General features: G+C 35.7%; 1 long non-coding RNA gene across 2 annotated transcripts in view; it reads right to left on the bottom strand.

The window, feature by feature from the left end:
- Nucleotides 1–20000, bottom strand: part of LOC135224602 (uncharacterized) — a 473471-nt gene that overhangs the window by 280902 nt on the left and 172569 nt on the right. Inside the window, exon 5 of one of the 2 annotated variants that reach the window (XR_010316778.1) lies at nucleotides 9003–9135. The exons of the other annotated variant lie outside the window; for it this stretch is intronic. This is a non-coding gene — a long non-coding RNA (uncharacterized LOC135224602). Of the gene's footprint in view, nucleotides 1–9002; nucleotides 9136–20000 lie in introns of those variants that run through there. 2 annotated transcript variants of the gene reach the window in all.

The following is a 20000-nucleotide window of genomic DNA, read 5'->3' as shown; positions in this document are numbered from 1 at the left end:
TCCTATACAGTCTTACTCTCTTCCAAGCCTTGCTTCCTTCTTCATTTCTCCTACAGTTTGATTCACCTTTTATTTCGTTTTCCCATCATCCATTGCCGATACTCTTGGAAGCCTACATGCATCAAGCACATATTCCACCTTCTTTATCAACATTCATTGCTCCGACTTCATACAGAAGTCAACAAAATTTCACTCTCCGATTACGAAACGTCACTTTGCCAGTGTAACTATTTCATCTTGCTGGACTAAGAGTTTTAGCATAATAAATCTCCGATTTAACAAGTGTCCATATCGGAATCTGGTATCATCCCAGAGACAATTCACTGAGTCTTCACTGTTAAAAATCCTAAGTCCATCTTACATTTACACCACATGACTTTCCTTGTGTGGCAATCCCTTTCAGCTTTCTTTTTTCATAAACTCTTTCAAAAGCTTTTGCCGGTAGCTGCAGTTTCTCTTCGTTATCAATGTTTAATTCAGTATTCTCATAAAAAAATCAGCCACTTCCACCTAACTTTCTCGTCCAAAAACCCTTCCGACCATTTGCCCTTTCCCTTAACATCCTTCTTCCTTCCATCCCCAATATAATATTATAGGGTGACTTCTTTCAGTATAAAAGGTTCTGATCGCAAAGTGTGAACGGCATTACAGACGAATACGAGCACAGATAAAGCAAAATGAAACTGGAATCACTCATGATAAAGGATAGCCCTCAACCGACTAAAGAAAAACTAACAATGAATATAGGGCAAACTGTGCAACTCATTAACTAAACATCACAAATATCACTGTACAGCATTATCTGATAATAATTACAGCAATATGGGAAAGGTTCCTACACAGTCATGCAGAATTTATGATAATTATGACAGCCAATACAAACAACAAATAATAAAGTATCAAGAGCGCACAAATAACAAAAACAGCAATAACAAGAAAGAGGAAAGGCACGCTCAGTATACATAACATATGATCAATAATGAGCAATAGGAGAAACATACAGAAAGCAATAATAATAAAAAGATAAAAGAAACAAAAGCAACGATATCAACACTATGCAAATGAGTAACAATGATTTTAAAACAAGTAAAAAGCACAGCAAAAATAACGTAAGAATAACGATGACAATTCATTCCCGTAAATAGATGAATAGGTTCTCTCTCTCTCTCTCTCTCTCTCTCTCTCTCTCCTCTCTCTCTTACCCACACCCACACTTATGCTGATAGAAAATGAAAGCGGAATCTCTCTGGCAGAACCTGGGAAAGGCTGACATTTAATTAAGGCCCATTAATCAGGGCTTGTACATGAGCTCCTGAACTCAATTTGGCCCTCCTCGCAAGAGTCATTTCAGCTCGTTTCATTCAAAACGCCAACGATAACTCAATGACTTTTTTTTTCCCCTCATTTTTACGAGTCCCGAGGCTCGTACCGCGGCCTCATAACGTTGCTGGCGATGCTATATATAATTCTAATAGCTTTGATTATGTTGGGGAAAAGTTTTCCGGGCTTGGAATAACGTCTTGGCTCAGCCGTTGCTTGGAGGAGACGATGCTGCTGCTCCTGCTGCTGTCTTGGTTCCTTCACCTGTCTGCTCCTCTCTGCCACAAAGTCGTGTTTGCGTCTTTGGGATAAATTGCGATGAATTATTATCATTATTATCAATTTTATTCCGCGAACATTCTCTTTATTTATACATAGCATCACGTTTTATATACTTCGTGATCAAGTTATTCATAATACATATATATATATATATATATATATATATATATATATATATATATATATATATATATATATATAATATAATATATATATATATATATATAGAGAGAGAGAGAGAGAGAGAGAGAGAGAGAGAAAGAGAGAGAGAGATCCCAAACATGGCAGACAGTTGGCCATAATTGGTCGCAGTAGCCGCTGTAATGGGTATGGACTTTCAGCTTTATCCAAAATAGTGTACGCTGTAACCAGAAGAGTAACATTTTCATTAGCCACAATATATTATATATATATATATAAAAAATATATATATATGTGTGTGTATGTGTGTATATATCATATAATATACATATATATACATATATATATATATATATATATATATTATATATATATATATATATATACACACACATTTGTGTGTACTTCTAATAGTCACAAAGCCTCCTCACTTCTCGATTTCTTCACTTTTCGGAAATGCTTGTCGTTATTACGCATAGATCTACATAAGAAATTCTGACGCCAGGGCAAAATTCTAACTTTACCTTGTTATGATACCACGGTCACGAAGGCGAGTATATATTTATGTGTTTGACATTTTATTAGGAACATCCAACATCACGCACGAACACGAAGATTTTTTACGCAGTTTTACAGAGAAGGAATCAAACAGTAAAGCACAGTAAAGCAGGGAAAATAATGCAAGAAAATACATTGCCTCCGACGCCAAAACAGCAAATTGAGAATAACCTATGGTTGAAAAGTAGACGTATAGTTTATTTCTAATAATTTTCCCTGACAGTACTTTGCAGACCGATTTCACTACAAAACCTAGGATCTTGCAGTTTTCTGGGCGATTTACCTTGTAAAAAGGGGCATTTTTTTTTTATTTCAATTCCTAAATCCAAAAGGCACGATTTAATGTAGGTTATTGCTCAAGTCAACGAGATTGCTTTGTCTGTTACTCATTTATCCTGTCCTTAAACACTTCAAATACTCTAAACTGAAGGCTATCTTTCGGGAACACTGTAACAGGACGGATATTATTGGAATATAAATGATCTCTCTGGAAGAAATACGTTGTTCTCTATCTAGGCCTTATTATCCACTCCCATTCTTGTCAACTGATTTTACACAGGGATCTGCTCACTTTTCATTGTACAGTGTAGTTTTGTCAACAGCCAATGCCTTGCCTCTTGTATGCTATGCTCACACCCAGAGTGCGCATATTCCGTTAAAACTATTTCAAAGATTTTCAGAGCAATAATAGGAACTAATTCCACTGCCTCCGAGCATATGCTGAAACAAACTAGTACATGGTTTCTCCTGTTGGAGTAAGTCCCTTGTAACAAGCCCCGATGTCTCTGAACATTATTTGCAACTAAAACTCCACTGTCACCATAATCCCTAGACGGTATAATTCTGGAGAACTGCTTCCAAGCGAACATGTTACAGACTTGGGTACTAAAAGTTGCCATTTCATCTCAAACTACCTTTGCTAATAATGGTTTCACTAACAATACGGAAAATTAATTAACTTCCTGATATTTGGATTAAATCACTAAAAAGTATGTCCTCTCGAGCTCTATTTGCATATGGTTTCTTATCTTTACATCGAGAGTGAATGGTTACAATTTATCTAACGTTGAAATTTACGCCGCAAAAAAAAAAAGAAAAAAAAAATAAGATTGTGATGAAACAATCCTATAATGTTGCCAGTGGTCATGACTCATGAGAACAACACGCTACTGGAATTACGCACAAACAATTAGTTGCTTCAGTAGGCCAACCCCTAAAAAAAATAGACATGGGACTAAGATTTTTCTACTGACAATAGGAAGGAATACAAGAACCTGGAGATTTCAATCCAAACCCCCGAGAAAGTATCACTGCAGGAGGGAAAAACTCTTAGTTTTTGCAGCCACTTCTTTACTGCATTTTTCCCTATCTTCATGATTTTTAAGAAGATTCACGCTGATGTCAGATGGTAGCAAGTCATAGGCAAGTCTTAAATATGTTACAAATGTGAACAGGGAAAGTCCAGACAGGTCATAAAAGTTTCACGGGTATGTTGTCGATGTCGCAGTGATCTCGCAGTGGTGTCGTGAACAAATTTTGTAATATCAATTGTTTTGCGAAAATGGAATGAAAGTGGCATTTAGTTTTAAGTAAATATGCGTCATGCAAGTGCTAATGCATGCATATGTATGACTGAATTTCAGCGGTTTTCACGCCATATCCGTTACTTCAAAACAAGTTAAAAACGATAGAAACCGAACGCCACCCGCCCCACCCCCACAAAAAAAAAAAAACGGTCATTCTTTCATTGACGAATCAAGGATGAACCTCCTATACAGGCCCAGTCGATTTATATAGGCTAATCAATCAGATGGCTCGTTTGCAACACGTCAGTCTCTCTCCAGTGCTGCTCACGTTTATCGTTCATACATTTCGGCACTTTCTACATATCAGTGACCTTCCTTTCCAGTACCTCTGACAGACTGACTACCTATCATTTTCTATTTCGCTTACTTGGGGAGTAAGCCTACAAACCACTTCGGGCTTGTTGTTTCTTGGGGGGCGTTTAGAAAAGGTCTATGAATGAGCCAAAAAGGTCTGAAAAAGGTGTTTCGTGTTGAGTTAAAGATAAAGGAATTTTAGGATAGGATATTTATGACTTATCTATTAGAATGAAAATGTAAAAAAACAAATAATATGCATGTTAAAAAGTACAGAAAAATTATTTCCATTAAAATATAGAGTAATTATTTTAATTTTCGTTGGTGAAACAAGGCTCTACTTGACCGGAGATTTAAATTTCTGTTACAAGTTAGGAATATAATGTTTACAACTTATGCTTGCGGGGAAAATCTTGCACTCATCCCGAATAAGCTGGAGGTCGAATCATGGCTTGTTTCCATCCTTTCTCCCTACCTAGACTTCAAATATATATTCTCTTTTAAGCAATATATCATCTCCTACAACGTGACTAACACAAATCAGAAAACTGAATGCTCTTGCCTGCTTTGTAAAACTATATATATATATATATATATATTATATATATATATATATATAATATAAGATATATATATATAATATATATATATAATTATATTATATATATTTGTAATTCAGTCCTGAAGACGTCGGCGATCAGCAACGAAACGGTTCGTCGACTAGAATAAGTAAATGAACAGAACTTGGAATAATTTTTGCTTATTCTTGGGAAAATTGCCACCAGAGAAAAAGAGTACAGACTGTTTCAGAGTATTCATAAGTAGATAGTAAGGATGAACAATGCCATTAACTTCAATAGAAATAGCATATATATATATATATATATATATATATATATATATATATATATATATATATATATATATATATATACGTACGGTAAAAATGTTCTGTTGAAAAAGAATTCCATCTGATAAAAAGAGCCCATAAAAACGCCAAAATATATAAAAGTAAGTACTATATTTCAGAGACTGCTGCCTCTCTCTTCAGGTAGGTAGTGAATGAGAAAAGTTACATGAAAGTCGGTATTTATACCAAGATAGCCATCCACAGTTAGCCGTTTTAGGTCACCCCTAACCCCCCGATAATTCCTTCTTAATCTTCTTAAGCGTTGGCTGAAGGAAGAATTGATCTATGATATCTGAATCCCAGGTGCCCTTTGAGATGTTCATTACCTGCCTTTGTTTAATAAAGGTTGACTCTATCATTTGGCTTTTGTACCGACATTTGCTGCTCTAAATTATATTCTGTGGTTATGGTTATTTATATGGTTAAAAATTGCTGAGCTCTGTTGTCCATACCTAAATGTGGATGGATCTCTTGTTATAAATACTGCCTTTTCTGTGACTTTTCTCAAGACAGAAGCCTGAAATATAGTACTTACTTTCTATATTTTGGCGTTTTTATGGGTTCCTTTTATCATATTATATTATATTATATTATATTATATTATATTATTATTATATTAATTATATTATATATGTATGTATGTATGTATGATAATGTACTGTGTATATATATATATATTATATTATATATCATATATATAATATACTATATAGATATATATATATTTATACATATATATATATAATATATATATATATATATATATATATTATATATATGATCTCGAAACCTTCAGACTCTTTCCAATAATTTGTATTGCCAGTAACATGATATCCCATGGAAAATTATGGGACGATGTTACACAAATCATTAATATAACATTTTTCCCTGCTAGAGGTAGTGCCTTTCTTTTCCCTTCCCGTTTCCTTTCTTCAATCTCACTATCCAAATTCTCCAACTAGTATTTCTTACCGTTATTGCGGGTTTTAGTTTGCTGTATAAGAAAACTATTCCGGTAGCTTTGTCTGTCCGTCCGCACTTTTCCTGTCCGCCCTCAGATTTTAAAAAATACTGAGCCTAGACGGCTGTAAATTGGGATGTTGATCATCCGCCCTCCAATCAACAGAAATACCAAATTGCAACCCTCTAGCCTCAGTAGCTTGTATTTCATTTAAGGTTAAAGTTAACCATAACCTTGCGGCATTATAAGCTATACAGAAACCTCTATTGCGCCGAAGAAATTTCGACACATTTTTTACTTGCTTCTCACAGTTCTACCTTTGAACCTTGCAGTTCGCATTTTATTTTCTGGGTGGCTTCATTTAGCTGTCCATCCTCTCCAATGTCTGTTGGTGCACCCGTGCTTGGCTGAACAGACCAAATTTCATCAATCAATCATGACAACATTCTTATCTAACGTAAATGATTTTGAAACATTCTTAGCCAGTCCATCCGGTGACTACCAAGGAACACCATGATTAAAGTTGCTCGACATTTATCCATCCTACATCTAAATTTGAGATCATTAGATTTACATCCCCAATAACAGGTCTACGAATATAAATGACTAATTTCTACAACTCTCTGTGATAATTTATGGTTGCTCCTTCCACAATTGTAGTGTGGCATTACCAATGGATTACTAAGTTAAAAAAAAAAAACTTGAAAATTGCTCTTTCTACAATTGTCATGTCGTATTACCAATGTACTGCTAAATAAAAAAAAAAAAAAATAAAAATACTCCTTTAAAATGTTACTATAGGAAACGTGCAAGAATAAACGAAGAGACAGGAAAACAGAAAGTATCTTTGATGAGGCAATTCCAGCACAGAGGTCTGGATAATCAGACATACGTCACACTTAATAACCGGCTTCCAATTTACCTGCTTGATGAACTGCTCCTGGCATATTAAAGCCGTGCGAGAGAGGAAAAAACCTGGAGAGAGAGAGAGAGAGAGAGAGAGAGAGAGAGAGAGAGAGAGAGAGAGAGAGAGAGCGGAATCACAAGCACACTCACAGAGTATGAAAATCTAAGAGTAAGGTTAGAAGGAAGTGACAAGTCCGCGTTAAAAGAATGAAAATTACGCATTGATAAATCAGGAAAAGCATCAGAGAAAGTAGCGTAAGGAACATAAAGTGAGGAGAATGAGGCATAAAAAAATGAGTTATTGATTACACAGTCGAGTGCTGAGAGAGAAAGGGCAGACATAGAAAAGACAGGAACAAAGAGAGGGTGATAAACAGTGAGAATTAAAAACAAGTACTATAATAAATTATTCAGGCGATAGACAAAAAATACAGATAAATAGATCGAGATATAGAAAACATGAAGATAAATGTAATGGAAGCGGAGATACATGGTATGTGTGATAATATAAGCAAAATTATAAAGTAAACACAACATATGTATAAACGAGAGAGAGAGAGAGAGAGAGAGAGAGAGAGAGAGAGAGAGGCAAATTGAAGGAAGTGGGGAAAAAGTATGATGAATCAATCAATAGGGAGGGAGGGAGGAAAAGAAAGAGAAGAGGGCGATGAACCGCTGGAAGGGACAAAAAGATTGAGAGAGAGAGAGAGAGAGAGAGAGAGAGAGAGAGAGTCTTTGATGAAACAATCTGAGTGATAAAGGCAAAATAGAGGCTTAGTGATGAACGAATAAAGAGATAATAATGTAGACAACTAGAGGCAAATAGGCAGAGAAATCTTATAAAGCTTCAAAAAATTAATTTTAGCTTTAAATTTATTCAGACGGATAAACAAACGATCGAAAAATTATCATATAATAACTAGGTGTGAAAGAGCAGTGGGAGAGCTGGAAGTAAACGAAAATGTAAAATTAAAGTACCGAGAGAGAGAGAGAGAGAGAGAGAGAGAATTATCTAGATCTTTTGCTGAAAATACAAATTAAAAATGACACTGGAATGACATAAAGAGAGAGAGAGAGAGAGAGAGAGAGAGAGAGAATTAAAAAATGACATTGAAGAAAAATATAAATAGATCAATAGAGAGAGAGAGAGAGAGAGCACAGAATGGTGAAATTCTCTTTCCCGTCTTTATTGGATTCTGTAGGGAGTATTTATTGGTTTTTTATGAGGATGTGTAATTATGGCCGAAGTGTGTAGAGGCTTTATCGACAACGGAGAACGAGGCAACAGAAGAGAGGCAGCGAGGGCCTCCCGGGGCCGGATAAAGGGAGGGAATAGGTAAATGAAGAGAATAAAAAAGCGAGAAGGGGTGGTTTTGTTCCTAAAGAGATGACTGAAAAAGAAGAGAATAGTCCGATGGGGAATAAGTGAAAAAAGGAGAGGATGAAGAGGAGAAGGAAGTTTAAAAAGAAAGAAATAAGTCAACAAGAAGGGGTGTATAGCAAAAGATGGAGAAGAAGGATTAGTCGGGGGAAATGAATAGAAAGGACGGGTTCTACATTCAAACATATAAAAAAAATTATAAAAAGAATAACAGAAGCAGCCTAAAGTTCAGTGGTGATACCGCTAAAAATAAAAAAAAAAATAAAAACCAAGATGATGCTACTCACGGTGGGGCAAATAGATAGTAAAAGGCATATGGGAAGGCAAGAAAAAATGCGATAATGACACATGATGAGTATAAGGGAGGATATAATATATATATATAAATAAACGTGCTCTCAGGCAGAATTCGCGATAAAATGGCTTTATTCATTTATTATCAACCTGTACATGAATACTTTCTATAGTGGCCCTCCTGAAGTTATTGCATACAACTATAATGACGCTACAATATGATATATTCATAATTTCTGCATTAAAGCTCTATATAGAAATTTTAAAAAATTCTTTACTTACATTCCACAGGGGAAATTATATTCACCTTCAATATTGAAACAACAGTGGTAAAAGTGCACTTGTAAAAGAGACATGAATGTAAACGACGGTCGTTGGAAATATCTAATAACATCTTACCGTTACCCACCATAAGGTCATCTTCATTGTAAATATACCATGTGTGCTGTAGTTCTCGTGTCATGGCCCAACCGTTCCTCATTTTCTCCAAACTCACATATTCCTGTGCGTGGAAAGTTATGGGTTTAGCAGCGGTATGGTTGACCAAATCGGTTTTTACTGTTAAATCTAACTAAGCTGCATGATGTGATCTAGAACACATGGTAAATCTGGGGTACAAAGCGGTATTTGCCTATCATTCTCGTCCCATCCAAGTACATATAAAGGGAAATGGCAGCTTTGGATAATCCTCAATGTTCTAACTGTAAATCATGACTTGGTATTCCCGAGCTTCTTAGTATATTACCAACACTTCTGATGAGACAGTCTTCGTGGTATGCGCCAGCCTATGGAGGTGGAAAAAATCTTTTTTGGTAAAAGTAAGCCTAACATACATTAATAACTTAGTTTAAAAAATCAAGTTAAAATATCTCTGTACCCATAATTTCAGAAACGGCTCATTGTATCGAGTTGGTGTTCAGATGTTTTCATTCACATAAAATGCCCTTTATTATGAGCTACACTGCATTAAAATCGTAACAAGAATGAAAATAACTCATGTATTGGAGCAATTCTGATGCGTCATAATTATACACAACAGAATCTGAAGGGCCGCTAAACAAATCATTCATCAACTGGTAGGTCTTGATAGAAAAGAGCCATCCCCAACATTTCATCATGAATTCTGCCTCGAAATTGTATATGCTCCCCTGCTATACTTATGAATATGTAATAAAGGGGAGGCAAAACCACGACAATAACAACGGCTAGAGAAAATCCGGGTGAAATCGATGTTGGAGAAGCGTTGAAATAGAAATCAATTAACTTTCAGAGGAAGAGGCCGATAATGCCCTGACGCTGAGATACTGTATCTGAGAGAGAACAGAAAAAACAGAAAACTAAAAGAAAATGAACAACCGCATTCTTTTAACTGGTATTTTTACGCCATCAAAAACAAATAAGTGGGTAACAAGAACACCGAGAAAAACGACGATCGAATAAAATAATACAGAAACCAGAGATAGGTTCTAACATCATCAACCACCTCGGTGAGAAGGCACAGACCAGGAGCATATCACCTGTGATAAAATATCTATCCGCGAGTACAAAATGTTGCGTAACCTGAAAAGACCAAGTAACATGAGCAAAGAAAATCGCCTTGTCGGGGATGAAAATAAACGATGAATAATCTTCACCAAATAACAGATTTACTCTGCAAGCGTATTACCGATGAAAGGAAGCAAAAAGAAATAGGACGATTTTTTCGCGAATATGAAATTCTCATGTTCGTGGCAAAGTTGCATATAAAATTTCAGCCGCTTACAACGGCACAGTCATGTTACTTTTGCAAAACCGTTTATAACTAGGACATGTTACGCAGACCTAATTCTGTTCTAATAAACAAAATATTTTACAATTTGTCTCTGAATTCACTTTGATATTTTTACATGCCTCTTTATCCGAAGCCTATTCTGACAACTTTACATTAATTTTTGTTGCGAGATATGAACTTTAGTCCTTACAAAATTTACCTTTTTTTTTTTCATCATCACCACCCAAACTATCTCATAACCTGTTTTGCCCTTGGTCCAAACGTCAGCGTGCTATTTACCCTGTCTACCCGTGTAACTATCTGATGCATTGCGCACCCACACACCAACAGCATGCCCAGACAAACAGGTACGCACACATAGGGAAGGAAGGGCAAGTGTATCCTATGTACCCAGTCGTATGATCCCTCGTTCCAGGAATTCCTCCCAGGAGACTCGCTCATTCACTCGGCCCTGAATGAGACACGAGCCCCAAGGCCTTCAAAATTAACATGGTGCCTTTTGCTCTTTCTCTTTCTTTTTTATTTTTCTACTTCTTTATTCCACTTACTTTTGTGAGTCTCATTTTTATGGAGCTTTATCTTTATTCTCCTCCACTGATGCGTATCTCTCTCTTCCTATCCCCTCTCTCTCTTTTGATTATAAAATATACATCAAAATTATTGTGAAAACGCGTTCTAAATATTCATTAGAAGACCCAGTAATGCCTGAAAATAGATGCAAAAAATAACCTCCCTTCTCGGGGATTCTATCCGTCGATTACTGAAGTAACAAATCGACGCATAGTCCACACAGCTACGGAGAGCATAAAAGGTATGGCAGCATCAGGATTAAATGTGTCCTCTCACTGCTGGTTTGGGGAGGAGGGGAGGGTGGCATGAAATCATAGGGGTGTATTGGTGTCCGATGTGATACCATGCTCATCCATCTGCATATCTAGTTCCTCTCCGTTCGTGCTTTCTGCGGGTGGAAGGATGGACCAGGACCCACTGTGATGGACTTGCCGTCAACTTGCTACCTCATTGGCCGTGGGATTTCATTTATGAAAACAATATTGCTCCCGATCACTCAGGATTCCAAAACTCATCTCGACTAATCTTTAGAAGGTTTGTATAAGTGAAAAAATGACCACTCAGGAATCCAGAATTCGCTTCCTCAATAATCTTTGAAGGATTACATTTGAAAAAAACAAGACCACCGAAGAATCCCGAATTCACTGCCCGAATACTCTCTAAGGGATTGTCTAAGTGAAAACATGACCACTGAAGCAGGTATGAGTGGCTCCTGTACTGAAGAATCCAAAATTCACTTCCTGAATAACCTTTGAGGGATTGCATAACTGAAACTTTGGCGCAATCAAGTTTTCTGTACAGCGTATAATCAAGGCTACCGAAAATAGATAAATCTTTCGGTGGTCTCTATACAATGCAGTATGAGCCGTAGCTCATAAAACCCTCCGCCGGCCGTGGTGGCATCTTGTTGCGTTGCCAGACGCACGATCACGCCTAACTTTTAACCTTAAATAAAATAAATCCTACCGAGGATAGAGGGCTGCAATTTGTTATGCTGGATGATTGGAGGGTGGATGATCAACATACCAATATGCAATCCACTAGCCTCAGTACTTGTTAAGATCTGAGGGCGGACAGTAAAAAGTGCAGACGGTCGGACAAATAGCCATCTATCTCAGCAGTTTTTTGTTACAGAAAAAACAAGAAGAGGTTAAACTAAATTTTCCCTCCAATCCCCAGTGCTAATACTAAATACGATAAAAAAAAAACTAATTTCACCTAAGCCTCTTCATCTCACCTCCACTTATTAGAAAAAAAAATAGCAGGAAGGGCCCTATTGGCACCCAAGGATTGATATCCGTGACCCTATTGAAATATGTAATGTGGCGCTGAAGGAATGTATACCATACCCTTTCATATTTCAGGCTCACTTCATTAAGCCTGGCGTTTTAATGAAAAGTGAGAGCTTCCTCAATTATAGGGAATTTACATACCCGTTAATGGCGTCGAATTCTCATTTAGTCCAGTCAATTCGGTTTTTGTCTCTTCAACAGATGCAAGATTGAGAATATTGTCGAAAGTGATGGCTTTTGGTAATCATGTTCTGTTCACGTACACAGGAGAAAATCATATTAATTTGCTCTGTGATAAAGGTGAACATTCTTGAAATGACATTTCAAAGAATATAATAATCTATGTCGCATTTTTTCTCGTTCACCAGATATACACATACTAACACACACACACACACACACATAACCGCAACGCCACACTATAGATACACACACACACACACACACACACACATAACCACAACGCACACTATAGATACACACACACTTTATATATATATATATATATATATATATATATATTATATATATATATATATATTGCAAACATTTCTACTCTCTGACACATTGAGGTTTTTCGTCCCCTATAATTCCAATTTTAAAGACCCAAATCTAACATTGTTACTTGTTACTTCACAAGAATCGACAGTCGTTACATGTGAACGTGCGTGATTCTTATTTCAACATTCTTGCAACTAACCAAATCAAAAGGAAATTGAATAGAAATTTCAGATACTCATCAGGGCAATAATGCTAAGAAGCCCTACGAAGATTGCCTGTAATCAGGGATAAAAAGGTGAAGTACGACGATCTCTTTACTAAGAGCCTTTACTTAATGAGGCAAAGCCATTTCTACCAGCAATTCTATATATAAGAGATTCTGTGAAACACAGAAAAGGAAAATATAAATAATTCCTAGGAATAGATAAATGTAAGAGCAATTACATCATTACAATTAGTTTTTATGATTACGCAGCAGAGTGAAAATTAGAACAATCTCTAAAAATATTATGGGTAATTAATAGTTTTTCCCCCTCTTACTCTGCGAACTTGCAATAGTAATGCTTTCAGATCCTCATCTTTTACCACTATTTGAGAAATAATTATTGACCCTGAAGATAAACTGATAAGTGAACAGAAGATACAACACGAGACCCAAAGTAAATTACACGGAAGGCCAAAAAGTCTGAAGGTTTCAAATAATTCCAACGAAACGTATATTTTGGCAGCCTACCGGTCAACAGTGAGTACTATTATTTAATTGTAAGTTGGCAGGGTATGATAATAACATCTTCAGATATACTGGCTGCTGTTATAGCTGTGGAGTCATTGGTGTACAAAACTCAACGCTAAGGAAACAAGGCTTAATCTATCAATTTTGATCTCCGATCAAACCTCCACTAGACGATTCACCGTACAGTCAACTTCAAATGTCTTCGACATTCGGTGGTTTCATCTGCGTAGTTGAGTGCCATGGGATTATTAAATTTGATTGTACATACGAAAAATTCCACTTGATGATTCATGAAACTGAAGATTAGTTTCTAATGAGTACGGTTTTCGAAACGATACTGCGACATTTGGTGAGTCAACATTAGTCTTCACAGGTCTGCCTATTCCCTCAGCTTTAAGTATTCTATGGCGACATTATATAACCTGAATTAAAAAAGGAGACTCAAAGCAAGGTTCCCATATGAATACAGAATAGGAACTAATAAACTTTTTTTTTCTGTTTTGAAAACGGCTTTTTCAACATGAGCAAACTAATCCCACAGAGGGAGCAGAATGCGAACGGGCAACAGAAGGTTAATATCATCCACGTCCTTTGAAGTGAAATTAGATTTATTACGAGGTCCATATTATGCAACTGAAAACTATTATGCTAGCTCCAATATGGAATCGTAATTCAGTCCCTTATCGTTTCTCAATCTGGTTTCCATCGAAAGGAAAAGCAAATTAGGTGGAATGAAATCCAGGGACTCTGTACTAATTAAAAAATGGCTTAATGAAGGTCACCCCAGCTAGGAAGGATCAGTCCAAGGGTTTACATGAACCATCTAATCTCTCTCTCTCTCTCTCTCTCTCTCTCTCTCTCTCTCTCTCCAAGCAAGTCCACGTGCCGTAATAGCGATTTTTTCATATATTTTTCTCGGGAGTTAAGTAATATTCTTTTAGAGTATAAGCTAACATTCTTCCGGTCAGCATAATTTAAAATTCTATTCCCTGTTAATTCTTTTTTATTTTACTTTTTCGTTTGCAATGAACCGATAAAAGTGAAACCCATAAAATTAGGTCACCACTTAAGGTTTAGAATACATGGTGTTCAGTTGTTCGTTAAAGAGAGAGAGAGAGAGAGAGAGAGAGAGAGAGAGAGAGAGAGAGAGAGATGGTCATATTGCTTATGTATTTCGATTCCAGTTAAAACAAGGTTTCCTTTTAATTACGAGTATATAGGATTTTCACATTTGTTGTGTATATATATATATATATATATATATATTATATATATATATATATATGAGTGTGTGTATGTGTGTGGTGTGTGTGTGTGTGTGTTTATATACATAAAGGAAGAGGTGTCCAATCAGACGACAGTCATGTACAGGTGTTTATTAAGAAACGTTTCATGTTGTCATCAACACATCATCAGTCTGCAATTGAAATTCACAATTAAAAAAAACTTAAAAATTACAATAAAAATTAAACAAACTTAAAAATTACAATAAAATTAAAATATACTCAGAACGTTAAAATAAGGAATGAGAACAAAACTACCTATTCATAAAGAAGGAAAGAGCTGAGTGACTAAAAACGGTAAGGTCTGCACACAACGTAAACCTCATGCCAGAGAGAGAGGAGATGACAAGGTGTTGGAGCTTAAACTAGGTGAAAGGTGCTTAATAAACAATGACTCAAGGGTAGTTAGATGGGTAGTTTGCTTTGTGGTGCCAATAATAGAAAAATGTTTCTTGTCGATAGTAACCTTACAACTCTTTGCATGTGTTCTTATATTAGAGAACTCGGGATTAGAGATTCTGGACCCAGTTCTGTAACTTAATCCCAAATGGCTATAATACCGGACTTGTAAATAGCCATTTGGGATTAATTTACAGAACTGGGTCCAGAATCTCTAATCCAAATAGCCATTTGGGATTAAGTTACAGAACTGGGTCCAAAATCTTTAATCCCGAGTTCTTACAAGAATACATGCAGAGTTGTAAGGTTACTATCGACAAGAAACATTTTTTTATTATTGGCACTACAAAGCAAACTACCCATCTAACTACCCTTGAGTCATTGTTTATTAAGCACCTTTCACCTAGTTTAAACTCCAACTCCTTGTCATCTCCTCTCTCTCTCTCTGGCGTGAGGTTTACGTTGTGTGCAGACCTTACCGTTTTTAGTCACTCTGCTCTTTCTTTCTTTATGAATAGATAGTTTTGTTCTCATTCCCTATTTTACCGTTCTGAGTATATTTTAATTTTATTGTAATTTTTAAGTTTATTCAATTTTCATTGTATTTTTTAAGTTTGTTTTAATTGTGAATTTTAATAAACACGTGTACATGACTGTCATCTGATTGGACACCTCTTCCTTTACATTTATGGTTTTCCTGACGTGATATTATATATATATATATATGCATATATATATATATATATATATATATATATATATATATATATATATATATACACAGCACACACACACACCACACACACAAATATATATATATATATATATATATATATATATACTATATATATATATATATACATACTGTTAATATTTTCCGTTAACACAGAGTACCATCTAATACAAGGAGCCCATAAACATACCAAAAAGTGTAGTGTTAATGCTACATTTCAGAGACCATCTGTCTCTCTCTTAAGGCAGGTGGTGAATGAGAAGTTAAAGAAAAAGCAGTCAGCCATTACATCACCCCAGTTATCAATTTCTCTTATATCTTCTTAGTCATGCGAAGTTTTTGTTTAATCAAATTTCTCCTATTAATCTTCTTATTTCACTGTCACTGATTGGAGGGAAATTTTATCTGTAATATCCGAAATTTTGTTTAATCAAAGCTGATTCTACCATCTGGCTTTCGAACCAACAATTGCTGCTGAATGAGAAGTTAAAGAAAAAGCAGTCAGCCATTACATCACCCCAGTTATCAATTTCTCTTATATCTTCTTAGTCACTGATTGGAGGGAAATTTTATCTGTAATATCCGAAATTTTGTTTAATCAAAGCTGATTCTACCATCTGGCTTTCGAACCAACAATTGCTGCTAAAAATGATGCATGACATATTCCAGTTTATTCTATGATTACGATTATTTATGTATTTAAAAACAGCTGAGCTCTGCTGTCCATACTTAACTGAAAGTTTATGTTGTATTAATCTTTGGGGGAGTGATTTACCTGTCAAGCCAATGTAGGATTGTTCACAGTCGAGGCAAGGGATTTCATATAATCAGAGATTCAGCTAAGGTATTTGGGTACATAAAAGCAAAAGGGCTAGTATTTCCCAGTGTCTGTGTCAACGCCTTAATCTTGTCCTTTGTTACACAAACACTTTTGACAAATTAATGAAAAATATCCTCCAAAACACCCCCACAGAATCTTTTTTTTTTTTAGGAAAGGAAGATTATAGCAAAGACAATATGAGCACTGAACTACTGGAGAAATTTAAAGTCATTAATCCAAAACTACCTTATTACATGGCCTACCCAAAACTCATAAGGATAAGCCTCCATTCAGAGCTTTCAGTTATAAAATTTCTAAGTGGTTAGCCAGACTCCTTTCCTTTTTCTTAGGCATATTTTCTCCTGTCACATTAAACATTCTGATGATTTCTGTCACAAACTCAAAGAAGAACATATACCACATCAAAACATAAAACTTTTAGATGTAGATTCCCTATTCACAAAAGTACCAGGACGTTCTACAGTTTTTGAAAGAAAAATTAGCCCCCTATTCAGAACATTTCCCACTAACCCTAGATGAAATAATAAAGTTAGTTGAATTATATGTATCAAATAGCATCAATTTATTTGAAGAGTCGTTCTATAATCAAACAATCGGGTGTAGCATGGGAAGCCCTTAAGTCCTGTTTTAGACAATCTATATATGGAATATTTTCGAACTATAATAACAAATGCAATAAAACCTAAAGACATACTGTGGCTGAGATAGGTTGATGATATCCTAGCATTTTGGGATATTAGGTGGGGCAATTTCAACGATTTCCTTTCAAAATTTAATGGATTAGTGCCCAGCATCAAATTTAAAATACAATGGAAAACAGACAACAAAATTCCTTCTCTTAATGTTTTAGTAATTAGAGACTTGACAGTATACAAACTTACCATATAAGAAAACTAACATTTTAACTTTTTTACATTCACTATTTTAGTTATCATTACATTTCTATAAAGATTGGCATATCCAGCAAATTATTCTTAAGAGCCTTACAGATTTGCTCCTGGATTTCCTGCTTAAGGTAATTGAAATAATCCATATGCAGCAGTCATCTTTACAGTATCCTGACCATATAACTGAAAAAGCAATCCATAAAGCGAACATAATCTTCTAGCGTCCCCCTCAAAACAAGACCAGAGAGATGCCCAACAATAAAATAATCCCACACCCAGACAGGATTAAGACGCTGACACAGAAACTTGGAAACTCTAACCTTTTTGCCTTTACCTACCCAAATACCTTAGTCATATCCCTGATTAATGTCCACAAAAAGCCAGTCACCCAAAGACACAGTAAACAAAATTGCCTGCCTTCACTGTGAACAACCCTACATTGGCTTTACAGATAAATTACTCCCAAGAGATTAATACAACAAAAACATTCATTAAGGTATGGACAACAGAGCTCGGCTATTTTCAACCACATAGCCATAATCACAGAGTAAACTGGAATTTATCACGTAAAATTTACTGCAGCAATTGTCGGTTTAAAAGCCTGAGGGTAGAATCAGCCTGGGACTCAGATACTATAGATAAAATGTTACTTCAATCAGCGATTAAGAAAATCAAAGAGAAATTGTCAACTGGGGTGACATAACGGCTGACCTCTGATTATCTTGGCATAAATACTGCTTTTTCTGTAAACTCTTTTTATTCATCACCTGCCTCCAGAGAGAGATAGTTGGTCTCTGAAATACAGCATTAACTTTCTACATTTTGGCATTTTTGTGGCCTCCCTCCTTTATTAGATATATATATATATATATATATATATATATATATATATATATATATATATATATATATATATATATATATATATATATTATATACATACATACATACATATATATATATATATATATATATATATATATATATATATATATATATATATATATATATATTATATATATATATATATATATATATATATATATATATATATATATATATATATATATATATATATATATATATATTTTCTACGTTTATTGACGAACCTCACCTTCCCAGCAGTTTTAATTAATTGTAGTTATAAAAGAAGCAGCCATGCCTTCTCCTAAAGCAACTGATGTTGGGAGAGAGCATGTCGTAGGAAGGCTAGGGAGGAATTTCTGGTCTGACGGAAGCTTATGGTAAGATAGGCAAGTCACAAGAGTAGCTAGGCCTCGAGATGGATTTTAGGGAGGGACCTCTACATTAAGACCTCTTTTCCTTCCCAATTTGCTGGCTGTGTTTACGCTTTCAGGCAGTGCCCGAGGCGGTATATGGAAGCCCCGTGATTCCGAGAGAACCAGTATCTCTCTCAGTCAATTGCAGTCGTGACCTAGGACGGATGTCCAGCCAGCCATGCCTCCCACTTACTTAAGCCTAACGGTGCTACTGGCGCACCTAAATCTGAGACCCAGACCTGGGACAAAGCCGGACGCCCCATTTTCTACAAAGGTCCACACTGAACAAGGCATCCAGGTACGTCTAAAGTGTAAACTCCAAACCAGCACCTTTTACTACCATAGGACTCTTGCTAATTTCATTTTCAAGTCTCACCTTTATCCCTCCTACATCAAAAGCCCTTTGTCCTCGACGGGCCACGTGCTTTCCCTTGTGACTGTTAAAGACTAAGTCTTCAGTGCATACCTCAGTGAACCATTAGAGTTCCTTTGCCCCAGTGTTAGAGAACTGAATAATCGTAACTTGTTGCAAGAAGTCATTTTCTTTTATCGTGTCTAATCTGGATCCCTTTTCCAGAATTCCCTGAGTCACGTGTCAAGTCTGTCTGCCCGCAAGTGTTGCATTACCGCAAGATTTCGAAACCAGCTTTATTACTTGAATCCAGTTTGCGCCAGCTATCATTCACTGAGAGATATTATTAGTCCATGTGGGGACCAGTTGCAATTACTTAACCTTGGCTGTTAAGCAGCCTCTTGTAAATAAATAGCTGTAAAGTAATTAGCTGAGTTTCTGGCGACCTTTCCTCTACAGTAAAATGTTCCCTTTAATCCTTTTTTTTTATTTCAGTAAGTTCAAGCAATTCACTATTTTTTCCCTCAATTATGCATGTTTACCGTATCGGAGTCCTTTCAAGGCCGGGCTCATACATAACAATATATATATATATATATATATATATATATATATATATATATGTGTGTGTGTGTGTGTGTGTGTGTTTTGTGTGTGTGTGATATATATATATATATATATATATATATATATATATATATATATGAACAACTTGATCGCGAAGT

Source organism: Macrobrachium nipponense, chromosome 12 (assembly GCF_015104395.2).
Source record: "Macrobrachium nipponense isolate FS-2020 chromosome 12, ASM1510439v2, whole genome shotgun sequence".
Lineage (NCBI taxonomy): Eukaryota > Metazoa > Arthropoda > Malacostraca > Decapoda > Palaemonidae > Macrobrachium > Macrobrachium nipponense.
The sequence above is the reverse complement of the archived record's forward strand: the minus strand, read 5'-3'. Positions and strand labels throughout refer to the sequence as shown.